Source organism: Mustela putorius, unplaced genomic scaffold (assembly GCF_011764305.1).
Source record: "Mustela putorius furo isolate JIRA1106 unplaced genomic scaffold, ASM1176430v1.1 tig00001157_pilon_pilon_pilon, whole genome shotgun sequence".
In the NCBI taxonomy this organism is placed as follows: domain Eukaryota; kingdom Metazoa; phylum Chordata; class Mammalia; order Carnivora; family Mustelidae; genus Mustela; species Mustela putorius.
In genome coordinates, this window is record NW_025421599.1 from 4,404 (window position 1) to 22,790 (window position 18,387).

Consider the following 18,387-nt stretch of genomic DNA (forward strand, 5'->3'; position numbering starts at 1 on the left):
TGTTATTCATAGATCTCAAGGTCACAAAAAAAGAAAATACATTAAAGGCAGATGCATGTCAGTAGGTCTAGGTTCACTGGCAATAGGTTAAACAGCATTAGAATTAAATTAACTTCAGGTAGTTCTCCTAAGGTTCTAAGTAGAAGTCTATTCACATGCAGTCAAAGGAAGGGTTAATTAAGAGAAGAGAACCCAGGGAGTGCTGGTTTAGCACATGCCTACAGGTCACTCTGGACAGGAGATGGGGTGCTGGGAAGGGACAGGTCATGCAGAAGGGAAATACCATGAACGGGAAGCCAGAGCAGGATAGGAGTGAGAGACACAGACTCACTCTGTCTGCGGTGCGGCGGAACAGTCCGTGGCATCCCTTGGAAGGAGCCCTGCCAAGGAGAGAAGGAGGGAGCAGAATACCCACCCTGTGCAGAGAGAGATGGGGTAGGGAGGTATAATAAAACAGGGAACCGAAAAATAGAAAAACCAAAGTCATACTTTAAAAAAAAATAACAATAGTGTTAATAAGAATACAGATTTTTTAAAAATATAGGTAGTTTCAAATGATTAAAAATATATCATAATACAAACCTAGGTATTATTCGTATATTTTAAGAAAAAAATTATTTTTCCCCTAATATTTATAGTTAAAGCATAAGAAATGAAAATACATATTCTTTCTTGTATACATTACATTTATCATCATATAGCTCTTTTTTAAATAGCAGATTCCAGTCTTTCAAAAATGTGAAAACATTTTAAAAGGAAGATAGATTTTTTTTAAACAAGTGTTAAAACAGAGAAATTGCATTAATTATAAATCAGGCAAGCACAAAAAAACTATCATACAAAAAATGTTTATTTCTTTTTAAGTCATAGGTTTTCAGAGGATTAGCAGATAAAGAACACTGGCTGAAAATAGCAGAACCAACACAGCATTAAAAAGACTTAGGATGTTTTGAGAGTGAGTACTGTCAAGAATGTGACATACAGGCCACAGGTTAAGCATGCATGCTTTTTAATATGAGTAACTTATGGCTTCTTAGATTTACATAATAACAGGTTATCAGAATTGGAATACATCTGCAATGGCATTTACTTCCATCTCCTCACTTCCCAGATAAAACTGGGTTAACAAGAAAAAGATTTGTTCAATGTCTCACAAATAAAACCAGATTGGGTCTCAGGTCTGTTTCTAGTGCTCCCACCAACAGAAATATATCCACAAACATAACTATTAAAACAGTAACAAAATCATAAAGGAAAATGAGTTGTAAATTATCATCATACCCAGTTCAATTTGCAAAAGAAAGTATGCATAATTTTTCAGATAAATTAATCTGACACAGAAATAACTTATTAAAAATTACTAATGTAGTTTTTAACTGGTGTTTACAGATTTCATAAACACTCCTCCAAATAAAAAATTTTTTCTACTTCTCTATCAATATTTCTTGGCTCGGTTCAGTATAATCAGATACTTATTTAAATTTAAGAGTAATTATATCTACACTGCTCACTATAAAAAAAAAAAAACAGAATGACCCACTTTCTACGTTAATGAAAGGGAAAAACAGCTCCCAGAAACTATGTGGAATTAATGATTTTTAGAATATCCTATTTTAAAAAAGATCCTATCTTTTGAAATTATCATCTTTTTCTCCACTAATTTTAGCCACAGGTGTTTGTGAAAATAACTTAGAAAATACTTAAGAGGGTGATAATCCCAACCGTTCTCCAAAGATACTGCCAGACACAATTCTATTTTGTTGTTTCAGAAATATTTTGGTTTAAAAGCTTTACACAAAACAAATCTTCAACCAAAAAAGGACAGCAACTTTTCCTAGAAGTTTCACCAGAGCCAAGGTTCTACTCACTGTACTGGGTAAAGACACTTTCAGATAGTGATTTTATATATAAGTTAAACCAGCAGTCAAAGATTTCTTTTCAAAGAAATAAATTCCGGAGGTTTGTGAAAATAGTACTGACAGGGAACAAGGGACCGGTGTTTTTCTTTGGATCTTCCATAAGTCCTACAACTTTAAAAAAGTCACTGATCTTCTCTGAGCCTCAGTTTCCTCATTTGTAAGACACAGGATTTGAATGTGCTAGAGAATGAACTGTGTTCCCCACAAATTCCGTATGTTGAGACCTATTCACCCAGTGTGATGGTATTTTTGGAGGTGGGGACTTTGGGAGGTGAAGAGGTCAAGACGGTGGAGCCCTCTGAACGGGATTCATGCCCTTATAAAAGAAACCCCATCTCTTGCCCCATCCCCACAAGAGAACACAAGGAAAAAATGGTTGTCTATGCAGGCCCTTGCCAGACACTGAATCTTCCAATTTGCTCTTTGATCTCCCAACCTCCAAAACTGTAAGATAAAGATTCCTATTATTTATAGGTCACCCAGTCTCTATGGTGTTTTATGATAGCTGCCCAAACAGACTAAGACAGAATGGTTCATCTCTAAGAAGATTCTCACTTTTAGTTCTTAGAATTCAGTTTACTCACATATCTGTCCTTATCCCTACTCCAACCATTGTTATCCCCCCAAAAAAGAAAGTTCCAAGCCTAGATGGTCCACTGGAGAATTCTACCAATGTTTAAAGAATTAACAACAATTCTATACAGAAAACAGAACTAGAGGAAAGAATACTTCCCCACTCATTTATGAGGCTAGAATTACCCTAAGAGAAAATCAACAAATACAGTACAAAACAAAAAACCAGAAATCAACAGACCATTATAAACATAATACAATGAATATAAACATAAACAAGTCTTAAAAAAACATTATTGATTAGAATTCAGAAATATGTAAAAGAAGTATACACCATGATGGGGGGGGGTTAGGTCAACAAGAGTGATTCAAAAATGATCAATGCAATCAATAGACTAAAGTGAAAAAAAAATGACATGTTCATATATATCAGTAAAGCAAAAAGGACTGAACAAAATGTAACACACATTCATGATGAAAAACTCTCTGCAAACTAGGAATAGAAAGGAAATTTCTCAACTTGATAAAAAGCATCTTTCACATACCTATAGCTAACATTTATTTAATGGTGAAAGACTGAATGTTTTCCCCTGTAGATCAGGAATATGGCATCATATTCCTATGATTCCATTCTTATTCAACATACTATGGGAAGTCCTACCCAGTGGCATGATGTAAGAAAAGGAAATAAAAGACATATAGATCAAAAAATTGAGAAAACTGTTCCTATTTGCTAATGACATGACAGTCCACACAGAAAATATAGATCTATAGGAAAAACCCAGAACTAGGAAATAGGTTTTTTAAGTTCATAGGATACAAGATCCATAAACAAAAGTCAGTTGCACTTCTAAATACCAGCAATAAGCATATGAAACTGAAATTTAAAAGACAATACCATTTATAATTACTAAATAGGATGAAATAATAAATCAAAGAAAGCATATGTAGAACTCGTATTCTGAAAACTAGAAAATGTTCATTAAAGAAATTTTTAAAATGATTTAAATTAATAAAGAGATACACCTTATATTCAAGGATTAGAATACTCAACATACTAAAGATGTTTTAATTCCAAGATGATATTTAGGTATAACATATTTTCTGTCAAAATCCTGGCAAGATTTTTTTTTTTTTAGATAAACACAAGCTAAGTCTAAAATTACACTGAAAACCAAATAAACTTAGAATACATAAGCAATTATGACAAAGAAAAGGTAGGATGATCGTTCAACTTAAGACTTTTTATAGTTACAGCAATCAAGACAGTATAGTATTGGGGAGGTGTAGACACACAGATCAATGGAATAGAAAACCCAGAAGTAGATATATACAAATATATAGTCAACTGACTTTTGACAAAAATGCAAAGGGAATTTAATAGAGAAAGGATAATATTTTTTTAAAATGGTGCAAAGTAACTGGATATTTGTAGGGAAAAAATGAACCTTGACCCAAACCTCATGTCTTACAAAAATTCATGGAAAATGGATTACAGAGTTATCTATTTCAACGTTATTTATTTATTTATTTATTTGACAGAGAGAGAGAGAGAACAAGCAGGGGGAGGAGCAGAGGGAGAGAGAAAAGCAGACTCCCCAGTGAGTAGGGAGCTCAAGAGGGGGCTGGATCCCAGGACTCTGAGATCATGACCTGAGCTGAAGGCAGATGCTTAACTGACTGAGCCACCCAGGTGCCTCATGGATCACAGATTTAAATGTAGAGTGTAAAACTATAAACATCTCAGAAGAAAACAAAAGTTTTCAGTGTCTTGGCCTTGGTTTATAAAGAGTTTAGATATAACATAAAAAGAAATCCACAAAAGAAAAAAATCCACAAAAGAAAAAAATCCACAAAAGAAAATAAATGTTGATAGATTGGACATCAAAATTAAAATCTTTTACTCTTGAATGACTCTATGAAGAAGATGGAAAGACAAACTATCGACAGGGCGGGAATACCTGGAACCACATACTTTACTCTTATGTAAGGACTCGGGAGTATATAAAGAACTCTACATTCAACAGTAAAAAAATTAAAAGTCAAGTGAGAAAATGGGAAGACATGAAGATATATTTTTCAGGAAAATGGCTAATAAGCACATAAGAAGACATTACCTCCATTAGTTATTAGGGAAATAGAAATTAAAACTACACTGATATAGCAATACATACTTACCAGAATGGCTAAAATTAAAAAATAATACTACTACTAAATGCTGGTAAAGATGCAGAGAAACTGTCACTCATACAATGTTGATGAGAATCTGTTCTGGCATTTGTGATAAACAGCTTGGTAATTTTTTTTGAGTACTAACAGAGAACTGTCATATGCCCCAGAAATCACACTACTGGGCATTTATCCCAGAGAAATGAAAATTTACATCTACACAAATACTCACAGGAGCTTTATATGGAATAGCTAAAAACTAGAAGTGATTAAAATGTCTCTCAATGACCCATATCAATGGAACAATACTTGGCCATAAAAAGGAACAAATTATTGATAGACACAACTCTTTGGATGAATTTCCAAGGTGTTATTCTGAGTGAAAAAAGTAATCTCAAAAGCTCATACACTATATAGTATCACATAACATTCTTGAAATGATTTGATTAATAGGCATGGAAAATCAGATTAGTGGTTGCCATGAGGAATGGTAGAGGAAGAAGGGAATGACTGTGATTATTAAAAGGCAGCACACAAGGCAGAACTTTGTAGAGGTGCAGTAATTTCTGCTTCTTAAATACAGTGTTGTTGCCAGAATCTACACAGTAATAAAATGGCACAGAACTACATACATACTACAAACAATATCCTGGTTTTGATACTGTACTAGGCTTATATAAAAATGTAATCATTACGGGATATTGGGTGAACCATACAAAGGATTTTTATTACTTTTTATGGATCTGTAAGTATTTAAAACAAAAATTTAAAAATAGAGGAATAAAACCATAATGCATATTAGAATAATACAGAAGAAGACTACGTAAAAATGCTGATTATATTGGTAGGGTTATATTTTCTTGGGGAAAATATCTCTATAAACTGCAGGTAATTTCCCTGAGTATGAAAAGAAGAAAGATTATTTAGTCCTTTTGACAATGAACAACTGAAATAGCTATAAAGTACAAGACTAACTAAACCCTGAGACCAGGCAAGTTCAGAATACCAGACATTTAGGCAACACTAAGCAGCAGCATTAAGAGCATGTATTGCCTCCCCCTGATTCCCTACCTATTGGGAGTGTTTCTAAAACAAAAAAGAACTTGTGGAAGAAGAACTTAACTTTGAAACTTCGAAGACTCAGGATTAATAAGATGTAAGGTAAGGGCGGGAGACCTGATCTTTAGCAAAAAGTCAGCAGAAGCAACCCAAGTTCCCAGATGTACGGATCTGTTCCAGCAGTGAGTGCTGGAACAGGCTACACTCCTGAACTGAAGTGTATCATAAGTGACAGCAGTTTTAAGATGGATCTGAGATCCAGAAGGTCTAGTCCCCAAATCTGGAAAACATGTCCACCTTTCTCTGGTCCAGAAATAGAGCTTCACTCTCCTATCATCTCAGATTTACCCTAAGAATCCAGCAATGTCTTTGATTTAGTATCCAAAACCCTTAGCACACTGGGATTGAAAATACAGAATAAACTAGTCTAAGTTCACGGAATGAATCAGAAAATGAATCTATGGTTTAAAAAGCTGAAGGAATGTACTTTGGTGGAGATCATTAATTCCTGCTACTTTAGTACAGGTTTAGAACCTAATCCAATGACCGTCACACACAGAACTGAATTATGGACACTCTAAAATGAAATGCTGTATAAATGTAAATATACCCCCTAAATGTCAAAGAATTGGTTAAAAATAAAAACCAAAGCTCAGAATGTAAAAATTCTCAATATCTTCTTTATACTGATTCCACTTTTTAATGATACTACTGGGTTAATCAGATATTTTGTTTAAAATTAATTCTGTATTTCTCTTTAATTTGGATTCTAGGGCATTTACATTATATATTCAGCTCACATTATATTTCTACTGGAGCACTAATAGAGAGGGCAGAGAGTGCATAATTCTTTCTTGGTTGATGCAATGAACTCATAAAGTTCCTTAAGCTCTAGCCAAGAAAGTATCTTTTGCTCATCTGCATCTATTTTAAATCTTCTGATGACTTCTAAGATGAAATGGCAGATATGAGATGCTTTCTGCTAGAGAAATGTGGTTTGTCTAAAACACTTTGTTTTATATGAAACAAAGAGAAGTAGGTATGCGTATGAATATATTCCTAGAATCCAAGCAGGAAAATAAAATCTACTTGTAGAAAAACATACCTGGGATATCTGACATAAACAGTGTAACAATATGCACAATGTTCTAATTTATACTTTAAATTTGTGGGACAAAAAAAAAAAAAAACAACCAAATAAAGGAAAAGGAAAACATGAAAAACAGAAGTGTATGAAACTCAGGGTTTTAGAGGTAACTTCATTTCTCTCAAGATAAAGCCTACCAGGTCTTCACATAAAACACTGTGTGAACTCTGTGTGGGATTAGACAAGGAACTGTGAGCCAATTCTTCCAAGAACACTTTTAGCTCTTCCCTCAAATAGCTGCTGCTTTTTCTTAATGCTGATGTGAGAACAGATGAGAGTTTTCACCTCAAGTAAGTTTAGGGGATTTTCATCTTAACACCGAAGAGATAAAACTCTTCCTGATTCATGATTAGTTTGCCAATTTCTCCCTCTTCTGGGAAAGTCTAGGAAGCTCCCTGGAATAGTCTTACTTGCTCCGGAAGGGTCTGTGGCACTTGGCACTACAACACTGAGCTTTCCTAGTAGATGAAGCTCTAGCACTAGAAAGATTTCTGCCTTCTATGCACTCAAGTCCCCTCCACACTCTGAATCTTCCTCTCCACCTAACTTCACCTAACTTGATTTATCAAGTTGCTTCCTGAAAGTGAACAGGATTATCCATTTCTCATCTGATTGCTATCATTAAATTTCTAAGAGTAAAATCTCTCTACATCCTGCCTACATCCTTGATGTACAAGTCAGTAAATTGAACTCTGTATTACACAAATGAAGTGATCCCAGTAGTAGAAAACTTTGGTACTGTCCTTTGTTTTCCAATTACAGTGTAGATAAAACTTTGCTTCTTCAATGGATACTTTAAACAAAGTTTTAAAAATGATGGGGTGCCTGGGTGGCTCAGAGGGTTAAAGCCTCTGCCTTCAGCTCAGGTCATGATCCCAGAGTCCTGGGATCGAGCCCCGCATCGGGCTCTCTCCTTGGTGGAAAGCCTGCTTCCTCCTCTCTTTCTCTCTGCCTGCCTCTCTGCCTACTTGTGATCTCTCTCTGTCAAATAAATAAATAAAATCTTTAAAAAAAAAAATTTTAAAAATTCTTTCTAGATTTCTGGCATTTGGTATTAGAGGGTGCTGATTTAGATACCCCTAAAATTTATGACTAGATAAATCACTCAATTGCTAAAATGGTCATATTTAATTTGTTCTTAGCCTTGAAAAACAATTCTATTTTGTTAGTGGTTTCAGATGTATCCAAAGAAGCTATAGTATAAATGTTTAAAAATCAGAGTAACAATACACATAATAGGATTCTTGTTGTATTGTCATAAATACATGTGGCTGGCATGTGATGTCTCAGTAAAGATGGCTCCTGTCAGCATTTAGCTCATTGAAACACAGACCATACTCAATGGTCCATATCTAAAAATGATCACACATAAAAATTTTTTTTCTTTGGCACCAAAAATTTAAAAATAATTTCATGATCACATTATAATTATTTGTTTAAATACCAATTTATATGTATATTTCACTTAAAAAATACTTCTAGTGGCATATGCTATATATAAACAACAGTGAATGTAAATAAAGACCTCCACAAAGAAATCCTTAATTCCCTCTGGAATATATATGAGTAGTAATATAACACCTCACCAATTGGGATAAAATGAAATGACAAAGTATAAAATCAGGACATTAATCTCACATAAAAATTAACTAATAATGCTTCCCATTCTCAAATCAGGAAGGCATACAGTGTGAAAGAAAAAGGACTAAGGAGAGAGTTCTCTTAAGACACATCTTTAGGTTATGATGTTCCCTTTCACGTAGTATTTTATGTTATCTCCCAGGCAAGCAGAAAAAGGGAGGGAGCAGAGTTCTTTAATAGTACATATAGCATGCTGCTAGGAAGTTAGCAAACTCCTTCTCCTTGGGAAATTATGAACAGTTGACATGATTTCTGTGATATGTCTGTGATACAATTTTCTGATTTTATCTTTTCTATTTTATAAATAGCTATTATAGGAACATACTTGACTATGATATTTTGAACTGTATGTATAATCTAGTAAATCTGAGACATGAGAACCTAATTCTAAGCACAAAGAATTGCTGATAATCCTGACCATATTCTAATTGCTGAATTTATGTAAGTCACATACATATCTATTAAACTATAAAATGGATTAAATCTCTGATCCGCTACTAGAAGCTAATTCTAAGAGAACATTTTAAAATACATAGGAAATCATCTTTCCTCACCTCTCTGCTATATAATGAAGTGAGTTCTTAAGATATGAAAGAAAACTAGTAACAGATCTAATTTTGCATATTCTGAATTTCAACTGGTAGGCAACTTTCTCACTGATACTGATAAGACAGCATTTATTTCTACACTAAATTTTAAAAGGAATCCAGGTGAGCCATTCATTATCTGACAGGCCAAGAAGATCCTTTGTGTCCATTTTACAATCCTTTTTTGAGATTCAAGGGATAAATAATAAGACAGTTGATGGTCTGAGTCTAGAAATGTTTTCTTTTTCTTTTTCTTTTTTTTAGAAATTTTCTCTTTTTTGCTATTTTGGCTTCTCTAGTTCATTTAAGATATTTAAACAAAGGCTCTGTAAAATGTATATATTGCAAAAATTTAGAATTACTTAATGTGCAAATCTTCACACAGTGATGTTAAATGCTTTGAAACAATACTAGAAATACATTAAAAATATTTAATTCAGTCCAAGATAATGCTACTTATAAGAACATGCTTGTACACAAATAATAATGTCATACTATCTTTAAAAATAAACTTTTATAAGTTTAAAATTTTAAATGAATCTTCTCACATAATCACCATCTTCCTAGTATTCCTAGTCTCACTTCAACTGTTTTTGTGTGAATGATTAGATACCTTCCACACTACTGTTCTTTTCATGTTATCCATTTCACCATTTTATCTGGGTACTCTGTCCCTCAGATAAATTATTTCACCAGAAGCAGACTTATCCACTTTCCTCTTTTGTTTTTTTTTAATATTTTATTTATTTATTTGACAGAGAGAGACACAGAAAGAAAGAGAACCCAAGCAGGGGGCAGCAGGAGAGGGAGAAGCAGGCTTCCCGTTGAGCGGGGAGCCTGATGTAGGCCTTGATCCCAGGACCCTGGGATCATGACCTAAGCTAAAGGCAGCCGCTTAACAACTGAGCCACCGGGCACCCTCCACTTTCCTCTTAAGGTAGCATCTTTTCTGACAGCTCATTCATATCTCCTTTTCCTCTGTCTTTCCCTCTCTAAATCTAAAATCCAGCACCCTTATTTTCCTTCATTTCTTCTAAAAATATCCATTTTTTTTCATTTTTCTTTCCATGTCCCAAATGACTGCCAACAAGTGTTATGAATGGTACCTCTCTCTTCTCTACCATCCTTCTGTGCCTTCTACTATAACCAGATTATTTCCTTGGATGCCAGAAGTATTCTGAGGACATGCTTACATATGCCTCATAAACCTCTGAAGGAGATTCTCAACTAAGAGTGTCAAGAAGGGCAATTAAATTCCCCAAGATATTCAGGAAATGGTAAAGAACAAGGATTCAGACTCTAACTTTCAATCTTCCCGAAGTCTTACTAGCCAGATCAAAAAATGTTACCTACACTCAACCTGGAGATTTTGAAATACAACATGCTTTGATTCCCCAAACTGCTACCTAACAAAATCACTGTGGTCAAAGAAGGATCCCACTGCACCTCCCCATCACCAACATCTTGCTTAAAGATGTTGGGTTCCTGCTAAAAAACGAACATGCAGAATCAAGTATAACTTTTTAGAAGAGAAAAGAAAATCTTCATTATAGTAAATGGTTTTCTAAAAATAAGGTAATTTTATTTCAAATGAATCCTAAGTCCAAAAAACATAAAAAATGAGAGAATAAACTCAAAAATTTAACCTCAATAGTTAATAATTATCTAACTAAGTAAAATATATGTAACTACCTCTTTAAATACAACTCAATAAAACTACTTTTGCAGATAAAATTTTTAATTCTATTTTTTAATTAAATGGACTTTACACAACTTCAACTACTTTCCTAAACATACAACTGTGTTACAGCCAAAATCATATACTTACTGTTGTCTAAATGTATCGTCCTACCTCATCACCTTTACTTGTACTGTTCCTTTTGTCAAGGATATTTGTTCCATTTCAATCTGCAAAATATCTCTCAATCCTTTAAGGCTCCTCAGCGCACCTCTGGGTGAAAGAACCTTGTACTAGCAGTCAGTAGCCTATCTTAGCCACTGACTGACTATGGAAATTTTAATATGCCATTTAACCTCCCTGCCTTCTGTTAACTTGGATAACTATAAGCAAAGGTGCTAAGCCAAGTGATTCCTATTCAGTAGATAACAAGGAAGCCTGAAGTCTGGGTTTATTAAAGTACTAGGCTGGAAAACTGACCTTCATTTCGCTCAAATTATAGTAAAATAACTGAGCAATGTCTTGGGGTTGGTTTTATACCATTTACTTTTTGTCTGATTAACAGTTTTCAGAACAGAAGATGAAGGAATCCAGAGATGGTATAAAAACTCCCATGAGGATGGGAAAATGGAACATCTCACACTTAAATCACCAATCTACTTAGTAATAGTGTCTGAAAATACAAACATCTGTGAGGAAAATTGAAGAAACAGGGAAACCCAAACTTTCATCTAGAAGCAAAAGGCATAGTCTTGTTTTGAAATTTCCTTCACACTAAGCTTCCACATCCTTTAAAGAAATACTCTATCTTCTCTGTCTACTGACATCTTTTACTTTCTAGAATTCAACCACAACCTTCACCTTTTTCACCAAGCTCCTTGATTCTTCAGACTAGACTTTCCCAATCCTTTGAACCTAACAGAACTCAATGCACTCTAAGTGTATCACACCACCAGTCCCTTTAATAACACCTGCTCATGAAAGAAGCAATCCTGAATGGTCTGTGCATTTTCTTCCCCAATTCTTATTTCTACTTCAAGAGCCTAATAACTGAGATGGGAGAGACTCATCAACTTTTGTTGAATAAATTATTAGTATCGCACCTTATGTGAGCACACACAAAAATGTTACTTATTAGATAAAAAACAAAAAAGTATTTTATAAACTTTAAAGCCTATAGCTAAGTTTTAAAAATTGGGTTGTTGATTATAGTAACCATTATGGTTCCCTGTTCATTTCTGTTACTACGATTCCACTGTTAAACAAGGCAAAAGAAGAGTCAAATGTGGCTTATTAGGCATTCTCTTAACAAAAAATGTCTATTAGTTGGCACCCAACAACAGGATTAGGATGACTAGCAGGCCATGCGATGACCCTCTGGCTCAGGCACATCCTGAACTTATTTTCAGAACTCAGATTAAATTATGGTCAGTGTATGTTAGCCTAAATATGTTTTGAAAAACAAGAAAACTTGGTTACTTTATACTGTTTAGAAGAAACCATTCCCTAACCATGCCTAAAACATAAACCTTTACTATCTATATTTTAATGCACTTATTCTTAACAGCCTCAACATCTGAGTAATTATAACAGAATATATTTGAAAGTTTCAACAACAACAAAAGAATAAGCTACATCACGTACTTCCAAAGAGTCATGCTGTTAAAAAGGGAAGACTGCATTTCTTTTTAAATTTCTACTTCTTTTAGGGCATGGAGAAATACCACTCTCATAAATACATGCAATGAGAGGAGACTAAACATTCAAATAAAATGCGCTGTAGTGTGCAGAACAGAAAAGCTATTAAATGCACATTCATTTATATAAGACACACAAGAGAAGCTTTAGAAAGCACATAAGAGACAAGAAAAATCAACTTACCTAAAAAAAAAAATTACAGCCATGGCAGATTCAAAATTATTAGATTAAAGTAAAAAGAGTGAAACGAACATCAAAAGAGTAAATGACAAGAGAAGAGGTTAAGGGCATATGTTACTTACAGGAATTCTTCTCCAGGGTGTTTGAGTATATTTATCAGCATATGTGCATTTTCCTCTTTAGAATTTTGGTGGCAGTTACACTGAGTTGCCTGAATAAAACCACAAAATTTACACGGGTATAATTCTATATACACATATATACATACAAAAATAATTAGAGGTTGGGGCACCTGGGTGGCTCAATGGGTTAAAGCCTCTGCCTTCAGCTCAGGTCATGACCCCCGAGTCCTGGGATGAAGCCCCGCAGTGGGCTCTCTGCTCAGCGGGGAGCCTGCTTTCCTTCCTCTCTCTCTGCCTACTTGTGATCTCTGTCTATCCAACAAATAAATAAAATCTTTTAAAAAATAATTAGAGGCTCTCTTAAAGGGTAAAAGATCACCCTCATGAAAAAAAAGCAAACATCCAGGTCTATTCATTAGTCTCCCATCTTATTCAGAGACTGGATTCCAGAGTCACTCAGTAAAGCTAAAATTCTGTATAGTGAAAATTAACCTTGGGAATCTCTTACACTGTCCATAAATACACTATCTACGATCTTATGTGTATAAATATATATAATACTATGTGTATAAAAATAATATATATTAATATATATAATAATGTATATATAATAATGTAGAATATATATAACAAATATACAGATTATAAGGAATACAATTGCAAAATATAATGTATTTCTCTAAACTATAATGGTACTACAGTCACTACACCAGAGTTTCTTAAATTCATTTTTGATGGCACTCTATGGATATTAAACACCACCGGTCCACAGATAAGGCTGTCTATTCACATGTGTGGTGTGCTTTTAAGCCTTCTTAATGATGTGTTTACCCTTATTGAACAAAAGAATTTGAAGGACCACTGAATTTTGACAAGATCCATCTGACCATTCCAGTTCACAAATGAATTCTCTGCATATGATTCCACTCAAAGCAAACTCATTTAGACAACACAAAGCAACGTACCTTTTGTGGAAACTTTGGTCTCTCAAATAAATAATGATCAAATTTTTAAAAAGAACAAGAAGACATAATGTGAACTTCTCCCTAGTGTGGAGTACTGTTATATTCCAATACATATATTGGAATATATATATTATTTATTAAACAATCTCACTGGAGGTAAACTTTCTTATAGGAAAACCTACATAACAAATTCTTAACTACTGCATCAAATTAAAATTAGGTGTCTTATTTTTTAAAATTTACCAAAATTCAGAATTTTTCTTATTTTTCTTATTTTCAATCAATCCATTTTCCATATATAAAATAAGATCTAATTAAAAACAAAAATCTCTGCAGAATAGACATTTTCCATTTCTTATAGTACAGACATATTTCCCATTCCTAAAAAATGGGATAGTGAATGAAACAAAATTCACCATATTAAGTAGGCAACTTAAGAGTCTCATGGGGGCACTTGGGTGGCTCAGCTGGTTAAGCATCTGACTCTTGGTTTCGACTCAGGTTATGATCTCAGAATCCTGAGATGGAGCCCTGCATCTGGCACAGTGCAGAGTCTGCTTGAGATTCTCTCTCTCCCTTTCCCTTTACCCCTCCCCCCTGCTCATGCTCTCTTTCTCTCTCAAAAGTAAAATAAAATAAAAATATTTTTTTTAAAAAAAGTCTCAAGAGAATTCACTATAATAGGACATAACTTTTAATATATATGGAAGGTATATAAAGAAAAAATATTTATCTTAGTGCAAGCACATTATGTATTCTATCCTGACTACTGCAGTTCCAGAAGTAATTTCCTTTTTGTAGTCAATCTGTTAACTAACATATGAAGAACAATATTAGGCAAATGTTTGAATTTTTTATAATTTATAAAAAACCTAGTTTTTAGTGACATTTCAATAGATGTGAAACAAACTACCCGACTCATTCCCTGTCCACATGCTTTTCTTTTTGCTGACAGATTCTGTTTGGAGGCTCACATTCTATGTAGTCCCATATTCAGGAAAGTGTATCCTACCTTTTGACCCAATGATATATTTTGATTAGTGTGAACCAATCAGATTAATCCCATTCTACCATGCTTAGGAAGTGATAAAGATTCCAAACCTAGCCAATAAAACATACGCAAAGTCTGGATAATTTCTGAGAATGTGCTCTTGATTTTAAAAATAGGTATGCTAGAGGGATGCCTGGGTGGTTCAGTCAGTTAAGCATCCAACTCCTGGTTTTGGCTCAGGTCATGATTTGAGGGTCGTGGGATCCAGCCCTGCATCAAGCCCCATGCTTGAGATTCTCTTTCTCTCCTCTCCTTACCTTTTTCTTTCTCTTTGAAATAAATAAATGTCTTTTTTTTTTTTTTTTAAAGGCATACTAGAGAAAAGAAGGTCCTTTTCCTACATTTGGGGACTAATACAGGAGTATATGACACACAGAACTACAGAATACATCTTGTAACCAGCACAGGACAGCCAAAAAGATTCCAGAAAACCAACCTAGAACTTCACCATTACCGAAATGACCATTTAAGTAACCATGAGATCTACACAATTTTGTTATTTGAGTTTACAGATGTTCTAACTTTTAAGCCTCTTTTAGTTAAAGACTTTTACTTGTAACATAACACCTTAAGATATACACTGATTTACTAGATGGGTGATTTGGGGCAAATCATCAATAAGAGTAGTATTAATCATGCACCCATGGCCCAGGTATAGCATTACTCGGTTTTCATACATAGTTTATTAGACTATCATAATCCTATATTGTATTATTTTTATTACACCCACATACAGAAGAGGCTGAGGAGAAATAAAGTAACTTCCCTAAAACAACATGGCTATTTAGTTTCAGGGCAGAATTTGAAACCAGGTATATAATCCAGTTTTTCAAATCTATGACACAGCTAACCTGCTTAAGCTGAGTTCTACTTTCCATGACTCTATAAAGAAATTTCTACACTAATAATTTCACCAGATTATTCTAAGGCTCCAATGTGTAAATGTATCTAAATTAACTTACTACTTAGTATACTTAGGGAAAAATAAAAGAGCATTCTCAGCATTTTAAATAAGATTTAAATAGCTGAGCTTCTATACAATCCAGTTAAATACTTGGAGCACTGCAATCTGATTTTATATATGAACTTTTCACACAAAATATGAATTTAACACTTTATATTGTCAATTTTCTGAAAGTGTACATGCAAACTCAGGTTAAGATAAAATGCATAGATAGCTAGAACTAGAAAGGGACTTTGAAATCACCTTGAAAATCCTTCACATTTTTTTCCCCTTAAATTCCAGTGTAGTTAACATACAGTGATATATTGAGATGTGCAACATAGTGAACCACCAAGTCTATCCATCACTGTGTTCATCAAGACAAACACACTCTTAATCCCCTTAACCTATTTCACCCCCGCCCAATCCACCTCCCCTTTGGTAACCACCTGTTAGTTTTTTATAGTTAAGAGTTTGTTTTTCCATTATTTGCTTGTTTTGATTCTTAAATTCCACACATGAATGAAATCCAATGGCATTTGTCTTATTCTAATTGGCTTATTTTGTTTAGCATAATACTTCATCTCTATCCATGTTGTTGCAAATGGCAAGATTTCATTTTTTCTTATGGCTGAATAATATTCCAATGCACATACATATATGCATCTTTGTGTGTGTAATGGTACACATATATATTACATATATGTATGTATACATATCCATCCAAGCACACACTCTCTCTCACTCTCATATATAAAACATATCTCTATCCATTCATCTATTGATGGACACTTGGGTTTCTTCTGTAATTTGCTATTATAAACAATGCTGAGATAAACATAGGGGTGCATATGTCCCCTCAAATTAGTGTTTTTGTATTCTCTGGGTAAATATCCAGTAGTGTGATTACTGAAATAGAATAATTCTATTTTTAACTTTTTCAGGAAAATCCACATTGTCTTTGACAGTGGTTGTACCAGTTTGCATTCCCAACAATAGTGTACAAGGGTTCCTTTTTCTCCATATTCTCGCCAACACTTGTTTCTTGAGTTTTTTACTTTAACCCGTTTTTAACAGATGTGAGGTGTTATCTCACTATGATTTTGATTATCCCTGATGATAAATGATACATCATTTCATGTACCTGTTGGTCATCTGTAGGTCTTCTTTGGAGGAATGCCTGTTCATGTCTTCTGTGCATTTTTAAATCGGATTGTCTTTTTGGTATTGAATTGTGTAAGTTCTTTATATATTTTGGATACTGACCCTTTCTTGGATATGTCATGTGCAAATATCTTCTCCAATTCAGTAGACTGTCATTTAGTTTTGTTGGTTTGTTTCCTTTGCTGTGCAGAAGCTTTTAATTGTGATGTAATCTCAATAGTTTATTGTTGTTTTTGTTTCCCTTGCCTCAGAAGAATGTTGCTATGACCAATGTCAGAGAAATTACTGCCTATCCTCTCTTTCAGGATATTTATGGATTTAGATCTCACATTTAGGTCTTTAATCCATTTTTTTAAAAGATTTTTTATTTATTGATTTGAGAGAGAGAGAATGAGAATGAGAATGAAAATGAGAATGAGAATGAGTGGGGGGGAAAGGCAGAGAGAAAGGGAAAAGCAGAGCCCTCCTGAGCAGGGAGCCTGACTTGGGGCTCAATCCCAGGACCCTGAGATGATGACCTGAGCTGAAGGCAGATGCTTAGCTGACTGTGCCACCCAGGCACCTTGGTCTTCAAGCCATTTTGAGTTTATTTCCTGGGGCCCCTGGGTGGCTCAGTGAGTTAAAGCCTCTGCCTTCGGCTCAGGTCATCATCTCAGGGTCCTGGGGTCAAGCCCCACGTCGGGCTCTCTGTTCAACAGGGACCCCTTTTCTCTCTACCTGCCTCTCTACCTACTTGGGATCTCTGTCTGTCAAATAAATAAATAAAATCTTTAAAAAAAAAAAAAGTCAATTTGAGCTTATTTCCCTTCTTGTGTGTGGAGCTGGCTTAATTTGTTGTTGATTCTCCAGTTCTTTAAGGTGTAGAGACAACTGGTGTATTCTGGATTTTTCAATTTTTTGGAGAGAGGCTTAGACGGCTATGTGTTCCCCCTTAGGACCGCTGTTGCTGTATCCTATAGGTTTTGGACCGAAGTTGGTTTCATTCTCATTGGTTTCCATAAATTTTTAAGATCTTCTTTGATTTCCTTGTTGATCCAAGCATTCTTAAACAAGGTGGTCTTTAGCTTCCAGGTGTTTGAATTCCTTCTAAACTTTTCCTTGTGGTTGAGCTCCAGTTTCAAAGCATTTGTGATCTGAGAATATGCAGGGAATAATCTCAGTCTTCTGGTATAGGTTGAGTCCTGATTTGTGACCCAGTATGTGGTCTATTCTGCAGAAGGATCCATGTGCACTTGAGAAGAATGAGTATTCTGTTGTTTTAGGGTGGAATGTTCTATGTATATCTACGAGGTCCATCTGGTTCAATGTGTCATTCAATGCTCTTCTTTACTGATTTTCTGCTTGGATGATCTGTCTATTACTGAGAGAGGCGTGTTAAGATCTCCTACTATTAATGTATTCATATCAATATAACTCTTTATCTTGATTAACAGTTTTCCGATGTAATTGGCTGCTTCCACATTGGGGGCATAAATATTTACAATTGTTATA

At 34.5% G+C, this 18,387-nt stretch overlaps 1 long non-coding RNA gene across 1 annotated transcript in view; it reads right to left on the bottom strand.

Annotated features, from left to right (window-relative positions):
• Positions 1 to 257: 257 nt before the first annotated feature.
• Positions 258 to 18,387, bottom strand: part of LOC123394032 — a 34,477-nt gene continuing 16,347 nt past the window's right edge. Inside the window, exons 2-3 of the long non-coding RNA XR_006608816.1 lie at positions 12,774 to 12,862; positions 258 to 416 (exon numbers count right to left, since the gene is read on the bottom strand). This is a non-coding gene — a long non-coding RNA (uncharacterized LOC123394032). The remainder of the gene's footprint in view (positions 417 to 12,773; positions 12,863 to 18,387) is intronic.